The sequence below is a fragment of the Panthera onca genome, chromosome B4 (genome assembly GCF_046562875.1).
Source record: "Panthera onca isolate mPanOnc1 chromosome B4, mPanOnc1 haplotype 2, whole genome shotgun sequence".
Taxonomy (NCBI): domain Eukaryota; kingdom Metazoa; phylum Chordata; class Mammalia; order Carnivora; family Felidae; genus Panthera; species Panthera onca.
Window position 1 is genome coordinate 54,565,905 of NC_138345.1, and position 20,800 is coordinate 54,586,704.

Consider the following 20,800-nt stretch of genomic DNA (forward strand, 5'->3'; position numbering starts at 1 on the left):
GTGAAGTATGGGGTCTTTGGGCCATGTGGGAGAGGCAGTTCCCCTGCTGGAAGGAAATCTGGTAGAGGCTGGGTGGTCTCCCACAGGCAAGGCCCCAGTGGACCCGGGAGAACAACCACATTAGCTAGTGCTGAAACAAGGTTGCTGGGGTGAAGCCTGGTACCAGATGTGTGTTGTGACTTGCCATAATCCCTGAAATGCTGCTGCTACATGATCACATGAACTTTTTCTGGGGAGGGCTAGCACCAGCCACAGTCTCTGGGCAACGGCAGTAGCACAGTCCTGTGAACGTTCCTAGGTGCAGCCAGCACCTGGCCATTGCTCAGTGAGACTCTCCTGGAGAGAGGCAGAACAGGTCAAAGCCACAGTCCCTCAGAAGTTTGAGGATGGGAAAAACAGCCACATCTGAGACAAAACTCAGGATGGATGTGCTGCCTGGGGCTTGGTCACAAACGGTGTAAAAGTAGGGAGTGGACTGAAGCCAGAGACAAAGGTCAGGTGTGCAATTGCTGAGCTGGGATGACAGAGTTCCATTACTAGAGACTGGGTAGCTGGGTGACGCCATTTTCACCACTCCTGTGCATGTGCATACACACCCACAGCGCCACAACAATCCATCATAGTAAGATAAACAGAGCCATCTAGTGGAGATCAGAGCCATTACACTAAGCCCTGCACAAATGGGCCAAACTCGCTCTTCAGGAACACAAATCTCTGTGCCTGCTTAGTGTACTGAACATAAACTGCTGCATAGTTTAACTTCTAGTGGAAAACAAAGTAATTTCAATCATATTTCAGTCTGTTCACTCATTCATCTATTCAATTTTCTTTTTTACCTCTCTCTTTTTCGAATATTTCCTTTTTCTTGAATACAGAAAGAGAAAATCTCTATTTTTATTTTCAATTTTTATTGAAAATATTTTTAAAACTTTTTTCAACTATATTTTTTTACTTTTTTGTAAATTATTAAAATCTATTTACTTACATCATTTAATTTTATTCCATTTCAGTGTATTCATTTTTTTAAATTTTCAAACAATTTCCTCTTTTTTTTCTCTTTTCTCTCTAATCTATCGAGCCGCTCAATACCCAGGAAAAAACACACCTAGGATTTAGTGTCATTTATTTGATTTGTGTGTGTGTCTGTGTGCGTGTGTGTGCGTTTTAATTTTCAATTTTAACTTTTTTATTTTAATTTTTTAATTTTAATTTCTTTTTACCTCATTAATTCTTTTCTTCCTTCAAAATGATGAAACAAAGAAATATACCCAAAAAGAAAGAGCAGGAAGAAACGACAGCCAGGGACTTAACCAACACATGTACAAGCAAGATGTCTGAACCAGAATTTAGAATCATGATAATAAGAAGACTCGCTGGAGTCAAAAATAGATTAGAATCCCTCTCTGCAGAGATAAAAGAAGTAAAAGCAAGATGAAATAAAAAATGTTGTAAATGAGCTTCATTCTTGAATGGATGCCACGGCAGCAAGGATGGATGAGGCAGAGCAGAAAAACAGAGATACAGAGGACAAACTTATGGAGAATAATGAAACAGAAAAAAAGGTGGAGACTAAGGCAAAAGGGTATGATTTAAGAATTAGAGAAATCACTGACTCATTAAAAAGGAACACCATCAGAATCATAGGGGTCCGAGAAGAAGAAGAGAGAGAAAAAGGGGTAGAGGGGTATGTGAGCAAATCATAGTGAAAAATATTCCTAGCCTGGGGAAAGACACAGACATCAAAATCCAGGAAGCACAGAGGACTCCCATCAGATTCAACAGAAACCCACCATCAACAAGGCATATCATAGTGAAATTCACAAAATACTCAGGCAAGGAGAGAATCATGAAAGCAGCAAGGGAAAAAAAAGTCCTTAACCTAAAAGGGAAGACAGATCAGGTTTGCAGCAGACCTATCCACAGAAACTTGGCAGGCCATAAAGGAGTGGAAGGATATATTCACTGTGCTGAATCAGAAAAATATGCAGCCAAGAATTCTTTATCAAGCAAGGCTGTCATTCAAAATAGAAGGAGAGATTAAAAGATTCCTGGGCAAACAAAAATTAAAGGAGTTTGTGACCACTAAACCAGCTATGCAAGTAATTTTAACAGAGACTTTCTGAGGGGAGAAAAGAAAAATACATACATACATACATACATACATACATACATACATACATACCAAAACCAACAAAGACTTGAAAGGACCAGAGAACACCACCAGACACTCAAACTCTACAAGCAACATAATGGCAATAAATTCATACCTTTCAGTACTCACTCTAAACATAAATGGTTTAAATGTTCCAATCAAAAGACATACGGTGAAAGAATGGATAGGAAAACAAGATCCATCCATATGCCGTTTACAAGAGACCCACTTTAGACCTAACAACACCTTCAGATTGAAAGTAAGGGGATGGAGAACCATCTATCATGCCAATGGTCAGCAAAAGAAAGCCAGAATAGCCATACTTAATCAGACAATCTAGACTTTAAAATAAAGACTGTAACAAGAGATAAGGGAGGGGATTATATCATAATTAAGGGGTCTATCCACCAAGAAGACCTAACAATTATAAACATTTATGCACCAAATGTGTAAGGACCTAAATATATAAATCAGTTAATCAAACACACACAAAAACTCATCGATAATAATACCATAATAGTAGGGGGTTTCAACATCCTACTTACAACAATGGACAGATCATCTAATCAGAAATTCAATAAGGAAACAATAGTTTTGAATGACACACTGGACCAGATGGACGTAACAGATATATTCAGAACATTTCATCCTAAAGCAGCAGAATATACATTCTTCTCCATTACACACGGAACGTTCTCCAGAACTGACCACATACTGGGACACAAATCAGCCCTCAACAAGTACAAAAAGATCAAGATCACACTGTACACATCTTTAGACCACAACGCTATGAAACTCAAAACCAACCACAAGAAAAAAATTGGAAAGGTAACAAATACTTGGAGACTAAGTAACATCTTACTAAAGGATGAATGGGCTAGCCAAGAAGTTAAAGAGGAAATAATAAAGTACACAGAAGCCAATGAAAATGATAATACCACAGCCCCAAATCTCTGGGACACAGCAAAGGAAGTCATAAGAGGAAAGTATATAGCAATCCAGGACTTCCTAAAGAAGGAAAAAAAATATCAGATACACAAGCTAACCTAACCTTAAAGACCTGGAAAAACAACAGCAAATAAAACCCAAAACCAGCAAAAGACAGGAAATAATAAATATTAGAGCAGAAATTAATGCTATAAAAACCAAACCAAACCAAACCAAACCAAACAAAACAAAACAAAACAGGAGAACAGATCAATGAAACCAAAAGCTGTTTCTTTCAAAGAATTAGCAAATTGATAAACCACTAGCCAGTTTGATCAAAAATAAAAAGGAAAGGACCCAAATAAATAAAATCAAGAATGAAAGAGGAGAGATTACAACCAACACAGCAGAAATAAAAATAATAAAAGAATATTATGAGCAATTATATGCCAATAAAATGGGCAATATGGAAGAAATGGACAAATTCCTAGAAACATGTACACTACCAAAACTGAAACAGGAAGAAACGGAAAATTTGAACAGACCCATATCCAGTAAGGAAATAGAATTAATCAAAAATCTCCAAAAATCAAGAGTCCAGGGCCAGAGAGCTTTCCAGGGGAATTCTACCAAACATTTAAGGAAGAGTTAACACCTATTCTCTTGAAGCTGTTTCAAAAAATAGAAATGGAAGGAAAGCTTCCAAACTCTTTCTATGAAGGCAGCATTACCTTGAATCCAAAACCAGAAAAAAGACCCTACTGAAAAGGAGAACTACAGACAAATTTCCCTGAAGAACATGAACACAAACATCCTCAACAAGATACTAGCCAACTGCATTCAACACTACATTAAAAAATGTTTCACCACGACTAAGGGGGATTTATACCTGGGATTCAGGCCTGATTCAATATCTGCAAAACAATCACTGTGACTCATCACATCAATAAAATAAAGGACAAGCAAGACATGATCCTCTCAATAGATGCAGAGAAATCATTTGACAAAATACAGCATCCTTTCTTGATAAAAACCCTCAAGAAAGTAGGGACAGAAGGATCATACCTCAAGATCATAAAAGCCATATGTGAAAGACCCAATGCTAATATCAACCTCAACGGGGAAAAACTGAGAGCTTTTCCCCTAAGGTCAGGGACAAGACAGGGATGTCCACTATTATCCAAAACAGTATTGGAAGTCTTAGGCTCAGTCATCAGACAACACAAAGAAATAAAAGGCATCCATATTGGCCAGGAGGAGGTCAAACATTCACTCTTCACAGATGACATGATATGCTATATGGAAAACCCAAAAGATGCCACCAGAAAACTTCTAAAACAGATCCATGAATTCCACAATATTGCAATATATAAAATCAATCCACATAAATCAGTTGCATTCCTATACACCAACAATGAAGCAACAGAAAGAGAAATCAAGGAATCAATCCCATTTACAACTGCACCAAAAAACTATAAAATACGTAGGAATAAACCTAACCAAAAAGGCGAATAATCTACACAATGAAAACTATAAAGCTTTATGAAACAAACTGAAGAAGACAAAAAAAATGGAAAAATATTCCATGTTCCTGGATAGGAAGAACAAATATAGTTAAAATATCAATACTACCCTAAGCAATCTACATATTCAATGCAATCCCCATCAAAGTAACGTCAGCATTCTTAACAGAGCTAGAACAAATAATCCTAAAACTTGTGTGGAACCAGAAAAGATCCCTAATAGCCAAAGCAATCTTGAAAAAGAAAACCAAAGCAGGAGGCATCTCAATCCCAGACTTCAAGCTGTATTACAAAGCTGTAATCATTAAGACAGTATGGTACTGGCACAAAAACAGACACTCAGGTCAATGGAACAGAATAGAGAACCCAGAAATGGACCCACAAACGTATGGCCAACTAATCTTTGACAAAGCAGGAAAAAATATCCAGTGGAATAAAGACAGGCTCTTCATCAAGTAGTGGTGGGAAAATTGGATAGCGACATGCAGAAGAATGGACCTGGACCACTTTCTTACACCATATACAAAAATAAACTCAAAATGGATGAGAGACCTCAATGTAAGACAGGAAGCCATCAAAATCTTTGAGGAGAAAGCAGACAAAAACCTCTTTGACCTCAGCCGCAGCAACTTTTTACTCAACACATCTACAGAGACAATGAAAACAAAAGCAAAAATAAACTTTTGTGACCTCATCAAAATAAAAATCTGCTGTAATGCGAAGAAAACAATCAGCCAAACTGAAAGGCAACTGATGGAATGGGAGAAGATATTTGCAAATGACATATCAGATAAAGGATTAGTATCTAAAATCTATAAAGAACTTACCAAACTCAACACCCAAAAACCAAATAATCCAGTGAAGAAATGGGCAAAAGGCATGAATAGACACTTCTCCAAAGAAGACATCCTGATGGCCAGCCTACACATGAAAAATTGCTCAACATCACTCATCATCAGGGAAATACAAATCAAAACCACAATGAGATACCACCTGACACCTGTCAGAATGGCTAACATGAACAACTCAGGCAACAACAGGTGTTGGTGAGGATGCAGAGAAAGAGGATCTCTTTTGCACTGCTGGTAGGATTGCAAACTGAGGCAGCCACTCTGGAAAACAGTATGGACGTTCCTCAAAAAATTAAAAATAGAACTACCATACAACCTAGCAATTACACTACTAGGTATTTATCCAAGGGATCTAGGTACGCTGTTTCGAAGGGACACATACACCCCAATGTTTATATCAGCACTATTGAAAAAGCCAAAGTATGGAAAGAGCCCAAATGTCCATTGATGAATGAATGGATAAAGGAGATGTGATACACACACACACACACACACACACACACACACACACACACACAATGGAGTATTACTCAGCAATAAAAAAAGAATGAAATCTTGCCATTTGCAACTAGATAGATGGAGCTAGAGGGTATGATGCTAAGCGAAATTAGTCAGTCAGAAAATGACAAATATCATGACTTTACTCATATGAAGACTTTAAGATACAAAACAGATGAACATAAGGGAAGGGAATAAAAAATAGTATAAAAACATGGAGGGGGATGAAACCTAAGAAACTCATAAATATGGAGAACAAAAAGAGGGTTACTGGAGGGATTGCAGGAGGCAGGTGGGCTAAATGGGTAAGGGGCATTAAGGGATCTACTCCTGAAATCATTGTTGCACTATATGCTAACTAACTTGGATGTAAATTTTTTAAAAAAATAATTAAATTAGAAAAGAGAGAGAGAAAAAAAAGATCATGCCCTTCCTGAGAGTTCTGACTCATCTGATCCTCTCCTCTCCATTTTCCTGATCTTTGCTAAATAAATATCATTCTCCTTGTCTCCTAGGACACCTACTAGACTTCTATGTCTTTCTCCATATTCCTTTGGTCATTGCCAGCCTCCTATCATCTGAATCATGGGCCCGGGTCCAGGTGCCCTTTACCAACTCATCTCACAAACATTTGCAAGAGAGCACCCACAGTGCTGTGCCTCCCTGTGTTAGGTCTCAGCCTCATCTCACCAACCGCAAGGAGCTTTTGCAGGACAGGGCTCCTTCTCCTCCCTCTGGGTCTCCCCTGGGTGCCCAGCACAGAGAGAGTACAGTGTGTGACTCACTGATTCTGCTCCCTTGCAGAAAGGAGAAAACTGAGAAAGAAACCTGAAGAGGGACATCATCTGACACTACACTAGCCTGTGAGGTTTAGTGCCAGCGAAAGAGGCAGCTAGAGGGAATCCATCTCTAATGGGCCAGTCCTTTCCTTTAGAAATCCCAGGGTGCCAGTGTGTGTGTGTGTGTGTGTGTGTGTGTGTGTGTGTGTGTGTGTTTCTGCACACACACTTAACAACACGCATGGAGGGGAGAGGAAGAAGTGGGTCTGAGGCTCCAGGAGTCCGGGTATTTCAGAAGCTGGACTCCCAGACCATCTGCAGCCCCAGCAGACAGAGTCCCATGACTGCAGGCAGAGGGTGGTCAGCGCTACCACCAAAGGTGAATGCAGGCTGGAATTTGGGCACCCTCCATCCTCCCTGGGTTGGAATTTCCTCTGTCCAGTGCACAATTCACATGATTTCCTATGTTCTGTGGTTCAGTCCAGGCGCCACCCTCCCTTCTTGCCCACACTCATGGGCATTTCCTGTGTTCGGAGCTTAGAGCACTTGTTAGGTTCCACCATATGAAATTTCTGACACTTAGTTTTGGCTTCTACAGTCTATTACTTTAGTTCTTCCCTCTTCTAAACATATTTTTTTACTTCAGGCTAAGGAGACAGGGGAGCAGACTGAGGAAAGGCAAATAGTAAGAGCTAATATTTACTGCGTGCTTACTATGTGCTGAGTATATTGTATCCTTACCACAGTGCTAATTCTCACTACAGTCCCAGGAATTATTTCCTTCAACCCCTGCAATTATTTCCCACCTTTTACAGGTGAGTGAGTCCAGGTGAAGAGGCTACATGAAGAGGAACAGGGCTTGGATTCCAGCTCGGCCCAAGACCTCCTGCTTCACTACTGTCCCGCCACCCAACCAGGGAAGTCCTGGAAGAGACTGGGAGTCAGAAGGCAATGCCTGCAGCTTCACAACAGGAAGGGGGAGGAGAAAACAGGTCAAACTGAAACTCTGGAAGGGCCAGAAGAACCCCCATGGAAGGGCTGGGAGAAAGGCCAAGGACCACTCCTGAAACCCGACAGGTGAAAGGCCAGTCCAAGTAAAAGCCAGGGCAGAAATACACCTAGGGCAGACATGGGAATGGGAGTTGGAGGAAGCCAGGGGCAGAGCACAAGACAGAGGAAGGAGGACCTGCAGGGGGAGGCCAAAATGGAAGTGACTTGGAGGAACCAGGCTACAGAGTCCAGGACAGCAGGAGGGAGCAATAGCAGAGGTATGGGGGAGAAAAGATAAAGTCCAGGTGAAAGTGTGGAAAGCAAGAGGCAGGGAGAGACTGGAAGGGATGTGGGAATGAGGCAAATAGAGAAACCTAGGGTAGAGGCAGCTTGTGGAGAGGGGGGAGTCAGGGTCAGCCTGGAGAAGGGAAAGAAGATGGGGGAGGGGGTGGGCCTGGAGAAGGAATGAAGGGAGGGACTCATGCATGAGTGCATGCACACACACACACACACACACACACACACACACACAGCCTCCAAGGAAAGGGAGCAATTGTATGGTCATTGTCTCTGAAGACCAAGGGAGCGCCCCAGCCCCAGCAAACCAAAACCTGGTGGGTGTTTGGAGCTGATGAGATAAAGGGCCTCAGGACTCAGAGGAGGGGAGGAGAGGGAGATCATGAGGCAGTGTGTGTGTGTCCTTCTTATGTGGCAGGCCTGTGGGTGTCTGTGAATGTGGGCATGTGAGTGCATCTGCTCCAGGAGCACTGTGTGCCTGCTGGACTCTGTGTCGGTTGGTCCTCTGGTTCTTCATGAGGGTTTCTCCCATAAGTGCAATCACTGCATGGTTTACAATAGTTCTGGGCTCTCTGGGCATAGCTCTTTGCCAATTTACCACTGCCTCCTTGTCAGGACCTCAGCGAGGGCAGATGGAGCCAGTGGAGGGAGAGAGACAGACAGTGATGCTGGGTAGTCAGGGCTCACTGAAAACCCCAGTCTTCCTGCAGACATGTGCATGCACACTCACACACATAACAAACACAATAAACAACCTTGCACTCACACTTCCCTGCACCTATAGCAGACAAAAAAAAAATACATACACACACACATACACACACACACACACACACACACACACACACACACACACACAACTGAGACACCAGTTACACGTGACCACAAGGAGACTCACAAATGAACAAAATCACTCAAACATACCATTGTGCCAATAGTCTACACAAATGGAAAGCCAAGAGCTGGGGTTACAAAGCCCCTTGACACAAAGCAAACTGGATGTACAGCTTCTCCCCCTTAATAAACACACACACAGAAGGCATGAAAACTGGGGTATACACTTCTCCAATTGAGTGCATACACATCCAATACACACTCCAATTGAGTGAGACAATTGAGTGCATACACATCACTGACCAAACATCTCAGGGCACCCTCCAGTGGGCCCCAACACATCTCCCAGCAAATTCAGAACACCCACCCTGGCCATAAGATCTGCTCCTCTCCACTCTCCTTCATGCTGGTTCCCAATCCAGCTGTTTATTCCAGGCCAGCCAAGCTGTCTCCTGCCTGCCTTATGGTTTGCTCATCCTGCCTTATGGTTTGCTCATCCTGCTTCAGAAGCAACAGAAGGAATTTCTCTTATTTTCCTCCTCCATCCCATGCCTTGTTGGATTTCTTCCTCTACACCCCACTCATGAGTCCCCTCCCCCAGGTAGCCTTTCCTGATAAACTAACTGGCCCTGATTCTGAATTTGCCCTAGTCTTTGGCACTTGTTGGTCTGAACTGGGTGAGTGTAATCAGTTAATTTGCATATCAATTAGCAGGGAGAGACTGTAAGCTTCCCAAGGACAGGACTGGTCCCAGTATCTCAGGCAAATGCAGTTCTCCCCCTCCAGTACCAGGCTGGGAATGTTCCCAGAAGCACTACTACCTGATTTCACAGAGAGGAACATTAATCTGGGCTCCAGCAGCCACAAGGAATGTCTCATCTGTCACCTGCTGCAAATGTCATCTTCACAATGACCTTTCAGAGCCATTTTGGAGGAGGGCACACCCTCCACTGCGTCTTCCCATATTCACCTTGTATTTAACCAGAAATACTGCTTCCCAGCTGGGTCCTCACCTTATTCTCAAGCCTCAGAAAAAAAAAAAAAAAAACAAAACTTGGCAGTTTTTAAAAATCATATCCACCCCAAGGACAAGCATGTGCCTCTGGTGAGGATGCTCAGAGCTGTTCTGCAGGCTGTGAAGGCAATTCCCACAGAGGATGCCAGGTGACCAGGCACCTGCAGCAGCAGTTGTAAGTGCTCCTGTGAAGAAGATGGTTGCATGGAATAGGTTCATTGTACTTAAAACAAGAGAGACACATGGTCACCCTAAAAAGCACTCACTGACCTCCTCCCCACCTCCCCACAGGGTTGTTTCATTCCAGTCCAGCGTCTCTGAGGAGACAGGTGCCATGCTTTGTCCCCCCTTTTCCCTCATCTGCTTCTCAACAGCCTGTCTCTCTCTCTCTCTCTCTCTCTCTCTCTCTCTCTCTCTCTCTCTCTCTCTTCACCTCTGTCCCTCCTGCAGTGAGAGGTGCCCTCCCTCTTCCTGTCCTCTGCACACCCACCTCCAACATATTCTTTCTCCTCCTCTGTCTCCTTCTGTTTTCTGTCCATCTCTCTTCTTCATGCTCCACTCTCACTTTCCCTACTTCTGATCTCAGTCAGGGCTCTGTCATTTCTTCTCCATCTCAGTCTTCCTCTAACTCACATCTTGTTTCTGTTCTCCCCCCTCCACCTCCACTGCTCAGAGCAATCTTGCAGAGGGAGGGTGTGGGGTCTCCTTCAGCACCAGAGGACTCTGCCATTTTGTATGGAGCTATGAATTGTTGTGTTCCTGACACACACACACACACACAACAGCAGCAGCAGCAGCAGCAGCAGCAGCAGCAGAGCCCTTGACTCAGAGTCTGCATCCCACCTCTGCAACCTCTACCTGCCCCTTCTCACTGCCTCCCCCTCTGGTCTCCACCTCCTCTTTTCCCTTCTCTGTCTCCCTCTCCCTCCCTCTCTGTGTTCACTTCCCTGGCTGCCTCCTCAGTCCTGGACCCGGGTGCATGGATCTGTCTTTCGCTTTTGGTCAATGGCTGTTGGGCCCCTTGAACCTGAGTCCAACTCCTGTCTCTGAATCCCTGTGTCTCTCTACTCTCTCTGGCCTCTCAGAGTCTCTCTGTGTGTGTCTTGGAAATTTCTCTCTGCTCTCTTGATGCTCTCTTCCCTCTCTTCTTTCTCTGAGTCTGACTGCCTGTCTCTCTGTTCCACTGACCACTGTCTCTGTTAACTCTGTGTCTTGGTCTCTTGGACACTCAAGGTGCTAGAACTGGATCTGCCTTATGAGTCCCAACTGTTGGACTTGGCTTGAATTACTGAGCCCTACTGTCCCCATCCCTGTGTCCATCTCTCCCCTTTTGTGCACCCTCCCCCTGCTGCCCTGGGATTCCAGGGGTGGGCTGGCTCAGAGGGCAGAGATGAGGCGGGCAGCCCTTTGTGTGGAAGGTGGTCTGTGCCAGGTTAGGATGCACTTCCATCCCTGACTGCAGCACTCTGATTCTCACAGAACATTCCCAAGGACTCCAGATACAGGTCACTTCCCTCCTGCTATGCTGGCCTGACAGGCCTTGAGTCTGGGCCTTCCCCTCCCAAATCTTTCCACTGGGAGCCACTGGAAATTCTGGAAGGGGACTCCAAGTTCCCTTGTCCAGGGATCTACATGAATGGATTATTCTGCTAGAAAAGGAGTGAGGAGGGACAGGAGACCCTGTGCAGGTTATTTGTCAAAGGGGTGGGAGATGTGCAGAACAGAAAGTCTGAGAGTTTTGCCTCTGCATCCTGGACAAGAACGGCCCAGTTGTTCCGTGCACCCCTCAGACAGGCCCACATGGGTCAATCAGTTGAGAGAGGAGATGGGGCTGGGCTTCAAATATGGGAAGGGAAGAGAAAATATGTGTGTCCCTCTTTTATCTCTTCATGGCACATGTAACCCTTCTTGGACACAGGAAGCTCTCAATAAAGTCATTGGCTCATATTTCACAACCAAAACAGTGCCTTAAATAGTGGAAATCAAGCCCTTTAAATAATCCTTCCCACTCCACCCTCTCTCACTGACCTCCAACAAGTCAATATCTGCCCCCAGGACAGTTTGCCTTGACAAGACTTCCAAACAACCCAGTAAGCATTGGACCCCAGCTCAAATCCCAGTCATTCCAACCCCTCCTCCTCAGTCATTTACCTGGTGACCTTCCCTCCTCCTCTCCCTGCTTGCCACTCAATGCAACTTGGCCCCCAGGGTGTCTGCCCAAAGACAGACAGTCACTAATGAGCAATGAACACTGGAAGGGGAGGGTCAAGGGCAGCCTGGTGTGTGAGAGGGGATTCCAGAGCTAGCAGATATGCCATCTCCCTCCAGCATCCCTGTCTCTTGTCTCCTGGCTCCTGCTAATCCACCTCCCTGCTGAGGCTGATGGAGTGAGTTCAGGAGCAAATTTGCAGAAGCCTAGACATATAATGCCTGGTCTGCTCCAGACTTATGTTCTCCAGGACTGTAACTATTCCCTTCAGTCTTTCTTTGAAAACTCCAAAATTCTGGGAAGCTGAAGTTGTAGATGGAACCCAAGGAGGAAGAGCAATTTCTCTCTTTGCTCAATATCTTCATCTCAACCCCTGGTCTCCACCACATAAACCCAATAGTAGAGCTTAAATCTTCAGGCAATGGCAAAGAGGATGAAATCTCACGATGACTATACCAGCCTTAAGGAGATTGTGAGTGTCTCCAGAAACCACAGGAGATGGTGGTAAAGATGAGGTTAGAGAACCAAAAGTCCCTTTTCCTAATATAGACAATTTCCACCATTGGGCAAGGGACTTGGAAGGAGGACTTGAGCAGAAACTTCTCAGGAAAGACCTGCAATGGGCTTGGTGACCACAAGAGGGTGGCAGAGAACAGCTCTCCCTGCAGAGCCAGTCCTGGGCCCTGGGCCCTGGGCCCAGGGATAAGGCTGGGCTGCCCAGCCTGGAGGAGTCCTTGGCTCCAGCATGAACCCATGAATTTCAAAATTCAGGAAACTCCTCTTACAGCCTTTCCACTCAAATCACTTATTCCCTTTGGCCCCTGAAATACCATCACCCATCCAGTCCCCTTCCCTTTTCTGGTCCCCCTGACTTGGGCGGCTGGCACAGAAGGGCCACATGGCTTTCCCTTTATGGTTGTCCAGCAGGTGACATCCCAGCTCACAGAGATGAGGCTTCACAGGGTCCCACCTGATGGCCAGAGCCAGAACTGGATCCATGTTTTCTTGATTCCCAATCCAGGGGTCTTCCCATCTGTTCTGACTGCTGCTCCTAACAGAAAAGCACACTTCATAGGCCCCAGTGGGAAGGCTGCTCACAACCTTGGATTAAGAAACCCATCAAACTGCACCCTTTCCCATGTGACACATGTTTACATACATGACTTGTGAACACAGGACTGTTAACCACAGAACACAGACACATACAACACAAACACCGTGCTGTGCACACCCTCACCCTCAGCACACACACCCCTCTGCCCCTCAGAGTCCCACGGCCCCTGCCACTCTCTTCCTACTTCCTGAGCTGCAAGAGAAACTTCTCTTCATTCGTTATTTTCTCTTTGTCCTGTGTTTCCAGAGGCTCTTCAGAGTTATAGACAGAAAGACGCTTTTCCTGTTCCAATCTTGTTCCTTCCCACCACAGCCCTGTACACATGGAGAGGAGGGGCCATCCAGGGTCTTCATGTCTCTCTTCCCAGGGATCCTCTGTCTCAGGCCCTTCAATGCTCCTTGCACCTCCCATCCCTCTTCTGACCTACTGACTCCTCCTCCAGATCCTTCTTGCTGCCACTGACCCTCTTTTAACCTCAAAAAGCTGGGTCTACTAGGGAGGTGAGCACTGAAAGGAGAGAGAAGGAAGAATAGGAGAGACAGGGAAGAAAACCTAACTGCAGACCAAGGGAAGGCTCTGATTTGTTCCCTTTACCCTCAGCTGGGAACTTCTGGCTTGAGTATGACCCAGTGTTCTGACTAGCCTTACTTCCTCCCCTCTCCTGGGAGCTAAGCTGAGGCAGTGATAGTAACTAGATTGAATGCATTGACTCAGTGGAATGGGGCAAGTTTGGGGGGGTACATGTGCAAACTTGTGAACTGAAGGGTGAATGTGTGCATGCAGGCATGCCACACACCACTGCTTCTATGTAGCCCCCCCACACACACACGCACACACACGCACATGAACTCCCTGCCATTCCCCAATCCAGGACTCCTTCCTTATAAAAACAGATGAGAAAAATATGCCAAGCTTTCCGACACCTTATTCCAACTTTCCTCTCATGGGGGAAACCTGAAAAGACAAAACCCTCTCCTTTTCTTTCCCTCTCCCCATGTGCCTCCTTGTCCACTCTAGTGTTTGCATTTTCTCCTAGACCTTCTGGGTGCAGCTCCCACACAACTTCCCCAAAATGGAAGAGGCAGCAGACAGAGCCTCCTCCTTGCTTAGGATTGAGACAAATGCCAATCACCTTTAGGGGCTCTCATGGTGCCCATTCTGTTATAAATTCTTGACATCAAAACCATTCTGATGTTATCAAATACAGAAACGAGCATACCAGGTAGCAGGGGAAAAACTTATAAGGCAACCAGATGACAGAGACAGGAATTGTCTTCATTTTCCAGAGCCAAGCTCCATGGGGCTGGAGCCACACACAGCATTACGGTTTAATTTAACTCAGTAAGGTGGGTGGCAGCAAAAGAGGCAAGGGAGAAATGGTACCTCAGAGAGAGGGTGCCTGGACACAGCTCCCACCCTGCAACCACAGAGCCAAGGCTCCTGGCCAAGATGTCCAAGCAGTGACAGGGGAAACAGAGGGGTGATGGTCAGGAGGATTCAGTGATTCTGAGCCCCCAGTAATGGGTGCTGGTTTGGGTGGTCAGGATGGAGGAGGAGGTATCATCATGGGGCTTATGAGAGACTGGCATTTGGGTGCCTGGAGAGAAAATGGCTTCAAAGGGACTCTGGGTGAGACCAGAAGGACTCAGGCTGATTGAGACAAACACTGCCTCCCCTCTTCCCTCCCCAATATACCCACTCTACAGAAGACAATAACAAGGGCCATGATGGAACTCAGCTTCCCCTCCCCCCAGCACCTGTGAATCCTGAAGCCCAAGCAGAGAGAGTTCTCCAGGGTGTGAACCACTCTGTCCCATGGTCTTCATCTCCACAGACCCAGTGGGGCAGGAGAGAGGAGGATGGAGGAGAACCTGAGGTAGAACTGCCCTCCCTCAGAACCTTCCTTGCAGGGTCCTTTCTCTGGCCTCCTTCCCATCTGCAGTTCTTCTGGGCATATGGAGGTTCTCTCCACTTCCAGTGCTCCAGGCAGGACTGCAGTTAGACCACAGAAGGGACTTACCAGATTAGCATCTTTCCCATAGCCACACTCAGACTGGAGTAGGGAAGGCTGAGGAAACTGGGCTTTTCTGAATAGGCACAATGAGCTGAGCATGAAGAGATCAGGGAACCTGGGGAAGGGGGAGGAGCCACTCACTGGGACCTGAGGCATTGCAAAATTGGGCAACTGTCACAAGTAGTGGCATCCCAATACACTTTGGAATTGATTGGGAAGTTCTCAGATCAGATATCACCTCCTCCTGCTTTTGTTTCAGATTGTTTCCCTTTTAGGGCACTTTTGGGGAGGGAGAATTTGAATTGTAGGTTTGAGACTTGAGGACAGAGTTTCAATTATCTCTTTCCATCTAGGTGTATCCCTGCTACTTGACTTTCCTCCCTGGCTTCCACTCCCAGGCCAGGTAGGAATTCAAAGGCTCTCTGAGAAAACCTCCAATGTCAATTAGCAGTTCTGAGGCCTGCTTCCCTCTGAAAGCCAACCAGGCCCTCCCCCTTTCCTTTCTCAGCAAGGACCCCCTGTCCTGCAGTTCTCAGAATGGCCATAAGGTGGCAACTAATGCACAGATGGGCCCAGAGCTAGGCCTGGTGCCTCACCAGAGCCAGGACCCAGATCTTCTCCACCCAGATCTCCACCCACACATCCTCCTTGCCAGGCGGGAGGCCAACCCCAAGGTTCTCAAGAAAGAGAGAGCTTGCAGAGAGAACTCAGGCTTTGGAGATAGGTGGGCTGTGTGAGGAGGGAGTGGAGGAAGGAAAGTGAGGGTGGAAGACAAGCCTGAGAGGGAAAACGGGTCTGCAGAGACCCAACCAGGAAGCAAGTGGTCAGGTGCAGTGTGAAGCCCAAGTTGAGAAATCACAGTGGTACTTCCTGCCACTCCCCACACCTGTGGGAGATGCAGGAGAGAAGCATCGAAAGAAGAGACTTCAAAAGGGAAAGGCTGGAGAAGGTTAAAGGCCTTAGGACGCGTTTACACAGCTGAAAGCAAGCCGCAGCTCCCCAAGGAACAAGGAACGCCTAGAGCCATTAACATTGTCCAGGGCCGGATCCTTCTTCCCACCTGACCCTTCCTAGTGTTATAGAAACCAATTAACTCGAAATTCAACCTTGAAAAGCTAAACCAGTAAGTTGATTAATACACATGCTTAGCTGACTTTATGCACATAGTCTTTAGCAAGTATCCTAATAAAAAGAAGCTTCCTTCTGGAGTCGGAGCCTCATTCCAACATGAGTATGAGGACCTTCACTTAACTGCATTTTGTTTATGGACTCATCTTTTGCAACTCCGGCCATACTCCCTGCAACACACGCCTGTCCCAGCATCGCAGGAGCTCCAGGGCAGCAGCCTTAAGAAGCCTGTTAACTGGGTCAAGGGCAACCAGGAACAGGAGGAGGATGCAACCAGGAGGTGAAGTCTACACCCCAATAAAACACAGAGATACAGACAGGGCTGTTCTGGGCTCCTCTCAGTGGGATCCTGCTCCAGTCCTTCCAGACAACCCACCACCCTGACCATCTCTGAGTTTCCATCAGGTATTGCCCCATACTGGTTCCTCCACCTCCCTCCCCTGCTCACCCCCATCCCTCTGACCCCCTGCACTGCCCACCTCCCACTCTGTTCCCTCCCACCTTCACCACCTTCCACCCCACCCAGCTTGCCTCCCGTCCCCCTCCTGGCTTACCTCCCCAGACAACCCGAACTCCCAGTGGGCTCCACTCTCCCATTACCTCCATCTCTCCACCTGCATCCTACCAATCTGCCCCATTTCAAGTCATTTCTACACCTTCCTTTGCACCTTTCACACTCTTCAGAATCTAGGGAGTAGAACAGGGCTCAGAGCCCAATGACAGGAAGGACATTTGCCCCCTTCTCTCTCTCCCTGCCCTATGCCTACTGTCTCTTCTCTCTTCCTCTAGGCAAACCCTGTCAGGTGTTTAGGAGAGCTGAAGAGACCTCTCTCCATCAGGAAATTGGTGAGTGGGATAGGGTGACCAAGGAAAACCTCCTAGGTAATTCAGTCCCACCTGGGGAACTCGGTCCTCCATGGTGACCCTGTCCCTTCCTGACAGGCATTGAGTAGTGGGGACAGCCCATAGCTCAGTGCTGCTCCAGGTTGAAAGGGACCCTTGGGACCTCAGGGAAGGCCTGATTACCTGGTCATCCCAAAGCCACTTCATCTCAGGAGAGGACAGAGGCAAATGGTGACTGTTGCCTCAGGTTGTCCTACCACATGTGCCTCCACCCCAGCTGGAGGAAGACTCACCCTCAGCTCCTAGCACAGGTTTGCAGGAGAGAAAGGAATCTGCTCAGCCTCTGCATCTTCTCTCCTCCCAGATCACTGATGTCTTGAAAGTCCAGAGGACTCTGCATAATTTCACAATTACAGGGTGTGTGCAGGACAGGACTTGGGCCTCCACATGGAAACACAGATTCCTCCAGGGTCTCACCTTGTTTCCTGCCTGTTTGTTCCAGGTGGTCTCCCCTTCCCCCACCACACCTTGCTGAACCCAAACACTCCTGGGGAGAGGATCTCTCTTTATGGGCCCCTATTCATCTTACTCAATCCCTGTATCAGGATTTTAGCTTCAGAAAACAAGTAGTTCTGTCTGCTCAAGAGAAGTTCTTCATCTCCTCTCACTTGAAACTTTCTTGCTAATTTAAGCCATCATCCTGTCCCCAGGAAATCATGGAGCTCTCTCCCAACCTTCCCTTCCCCCACTTCTTCAGGGTCTCCATGGTATGTCCCAAATATCTAGGTTCCACATCCCAGGCTTCCAAAGAGGCTTCTGGGATCTGGGATCAAGCTAGGGACTGAGAATACTGAGGATCTGTGTGGTTGCAAGGGGAAGGCAGTGGTTCCTGGGGTGAGAATGGGCCAAGCACAGTTTGGAGCTTGTTGCACACAGTGGGTGTGTAATAAGTGAGAAATGGCCCATTGAGAAGCTGGACTTAGTCAGGTGAGGGAGGGTAGAGGGGAAGGAATGAGGCTGGATGGGTCTGAAATGTCTGTTTCCCTTTCTCTTCTCTTCCCCTCTGGGCCTCCTGGAGAGAATATCCTCTAAGACAGACCCTGAGCCTGGAGTCCTCCCTAATAGGGTTGTCCTCCCCTCCATCCACCTCCACCCAGCCCAGCTCTGGACACCAGGACACACATCTCCAAGAGCTCAGGCCACTGTACTCCCACCCTACCAGCAACATACACCCTCTGTTCAGCCAGGGCTCCCAGATCTCTGAGCCTTCACTTAGGACACCAGGGTGAATGCCCCCATTCTGGCAGAATCTTAGGTGACCTCTTTGAGTTGCCTGGGCCACTGCAATCAAGTTAGTAGTCTTGAAGCTTTAGCCAGGACACTTAGCCCACATGATTGATTAATGTTTCCTTGTATACCTATATATTGTTCATTCTTTCCTGGAAAATAACAGAGCCTTTTTGCACATAATGAAACAGAAACAAGACAAACAAGACACTTTTATTTAACAGTGTATACAGTGTAGTCTTGGCTTTGGGAGTACAGGTTTCAGTGTATAAATCTTTTACCGCTTTGGTTAAGTTTATTCCTAGGTATTTTATGGGTTTTGGTCCATTGTAAATGGGATCAATTCCTTGATTTCTCTTTCTGCTGCTTCATTATTGGTGTATAGAAATGCCACAGATTTTTGTACATTGGTTTTGTATCCTATGACTTGGCCGATTTCATATTTCAGTTCTAGAATTTTTTTTCGTGGAGTCTTTCAGGTTTTCCATGTACAGTATCATGTCCGCAAAGAGTGGAAGTTTGACTTCTTCCTTGCCAATTTGAATGCCTTTTATTTCTTTGTGTTGTCTGATTGCTCAGGCTTGGACTTCCAACACTACATTGAACAACATTCATGAGAGTGGACATCCCTGTCATGTTCCTGACCTTAGGAAAACTCTCAGTTTTTTTTTCCCCATTGAGGATGATATTAGCTGTGGGTCTTTCATATATGGCCTATATAATCTCGAGGTATGTTCTTTCTATCCCTACTTTCTTAAGGTATTTATTTATTTATTTATTTATTTATTTATTTATTTATTTTACAAGGAAAGAATGCTGTGTTTTTTTCAAATGCTTTTTCTGCATCTATTGAGAGGATCATGTGGTAATTATCCTTTCTTTTATTAATGTGATATATAATGTTGATTAATTTGTGGGTATTGAACCATCCCTGCAGCCCAGGAATAAATCCCACTTGATGATGTTGAATAAATCTTTTAGCATACTATTGAATTCAATTTGCTAGTATCTTGTTGAGAATTTTTGCATCCAGTTTCATCAGGGATATTGGCCTGTAATTCCCCTTTTTAGTCAGGTCTTTGTCTGGTTTGTGAATCAAGGTAATGCTGGCTTTATAGAATGAGTTTGGAAGCTTTCCCTCCATTTCTATTTTTTGGAACAGTTGGAGAAGAATAGGTATTAATCCTTTTTTAAATATCTTGTAGAATTCCCCTGGGAAGCCATCTGGCCCAGGACTCGTTTGTTGGAATTTCTGATAATAGATACTTTGCTGTTCAAATTTTCTATTTCTTCCTATTTCAATTTTGGTAGTTTGTGAGTTTCTAGGAGATTGTTCATTTGCTGCCCAGGTTGTTGGCATTTAATTTTTCATAGTATTTTCTTTTTTTTTTTTTAACGTTTATTTATTTTTGAGACAGAAAGAGACAGAGCATGAACGGGGGAGGGTCAGAGAGAGGGAGACACAGAATCCGAAACAGGCTCCAGGCTCTGAGCTGTCAGCACAGAGCCCGACGGGGGGCTCGAACTCACGGACCGCGAGATCATGACCTGAGCCGAAGTCGGCCGCTTAACCGACTGAGCCACCCAGGCGCCCCTCATAGTATTTTCTTATAACGTTGGTAATCTGTGGTGTTGGCTGTGATCTCTCCTCTATCATTTGTGATTTTATCTATTTGGGTCCTCTCTCTTTTCTTTATGGTAAGTCTGGTTATGTGTTTATCAATTTTCTTTCTTCTTTCAAAGAAACAGCACTTAGATTTATTGATCTGTTCTACTGGGTTTTGGGGTTTTTTTTGTTTGTTTGTTTCCAAATCCTTTATTACTGCTCTAATCTTTATTATTTCCCTCCTTCTGCTAGTGTTAGGCTTCAGATCCTGATCCTTTCTACCTCCTTTAGGTGTAAGCTTAGCTTATGTATTTGTGACTTTTCTTGCTTCTTGAAATAGGAATGGATTGCAATGTATTTTCCTGTTAGGACTGCCTTTATTGCATCCCAAAGGGTTGGACTGAACGGTTTTCATTTTCATTGGCTTCCATGTAATTTTTTTTTATTGCTTCTTTAATTTCCTGGTTAACCCAGTCATTCTTTAGTAAGATTTTCTTTAACTTTCCATATATTTGAGGGCCTTCCAAATTTTTTCTGATGGTTAATTTCAAATTTCGTAGTGTTATGCTCTGAAAAACTCCATGGTATGATCTCAATCTTTCTTTACCTGTTGAGGGCTGATTTGTGACCCAGTATGGTATCTATTGTGGAGAATGTTCCGTGTGCCCTTGAGAAGAACGTTAGTGTGAAATGTTCTGAATGTATCTGTTAAGTCCATCTGGTCCAGTGTCTT

General features: G+C 45.4%; 1 long non-coding RNA gene and 2 pseudogenes across 6 annotated transcripts in view; all 3 read right to left on the bottom strand.

Annotated features, from left to right (window-relative positions):
- Positions 1 to 9,843, bottom strand: part of LOC145715613 (uncharacterized) — a 338,798-nt gene extending 328,955 nt beyond the window's left edge. The window contains exon 1 of the long non-coding RNA XR_014137941.1: positions 9,822 to 9,843. This is a non-coding gene — a long non-coding RNA (uncharacterized LOC145715613). The remainder of the gene's footprint in view (positions 1 to 9,821) is intronic.
- LOC132694624 (cationic amino acid transporter 3 pseudogene) overlaps positions 1 to 20,800 on the bottom strand; it is a 136,754-nt pseudogene that overhangs the window by 101,222 nt on the left and 14,732 nt on the right. The window lies entirely within an intron of this gene.
- The window catches only part of LOC132677337 (cationic amino acid transporter 3 pseudogene), a 184,994-nt pseudogene that overhangs the window by 26,959 nt on the left and 137,235 nt on the right, over positions 1 to 20,800 (bottom strand). The window lies entirely within an intron of this gene.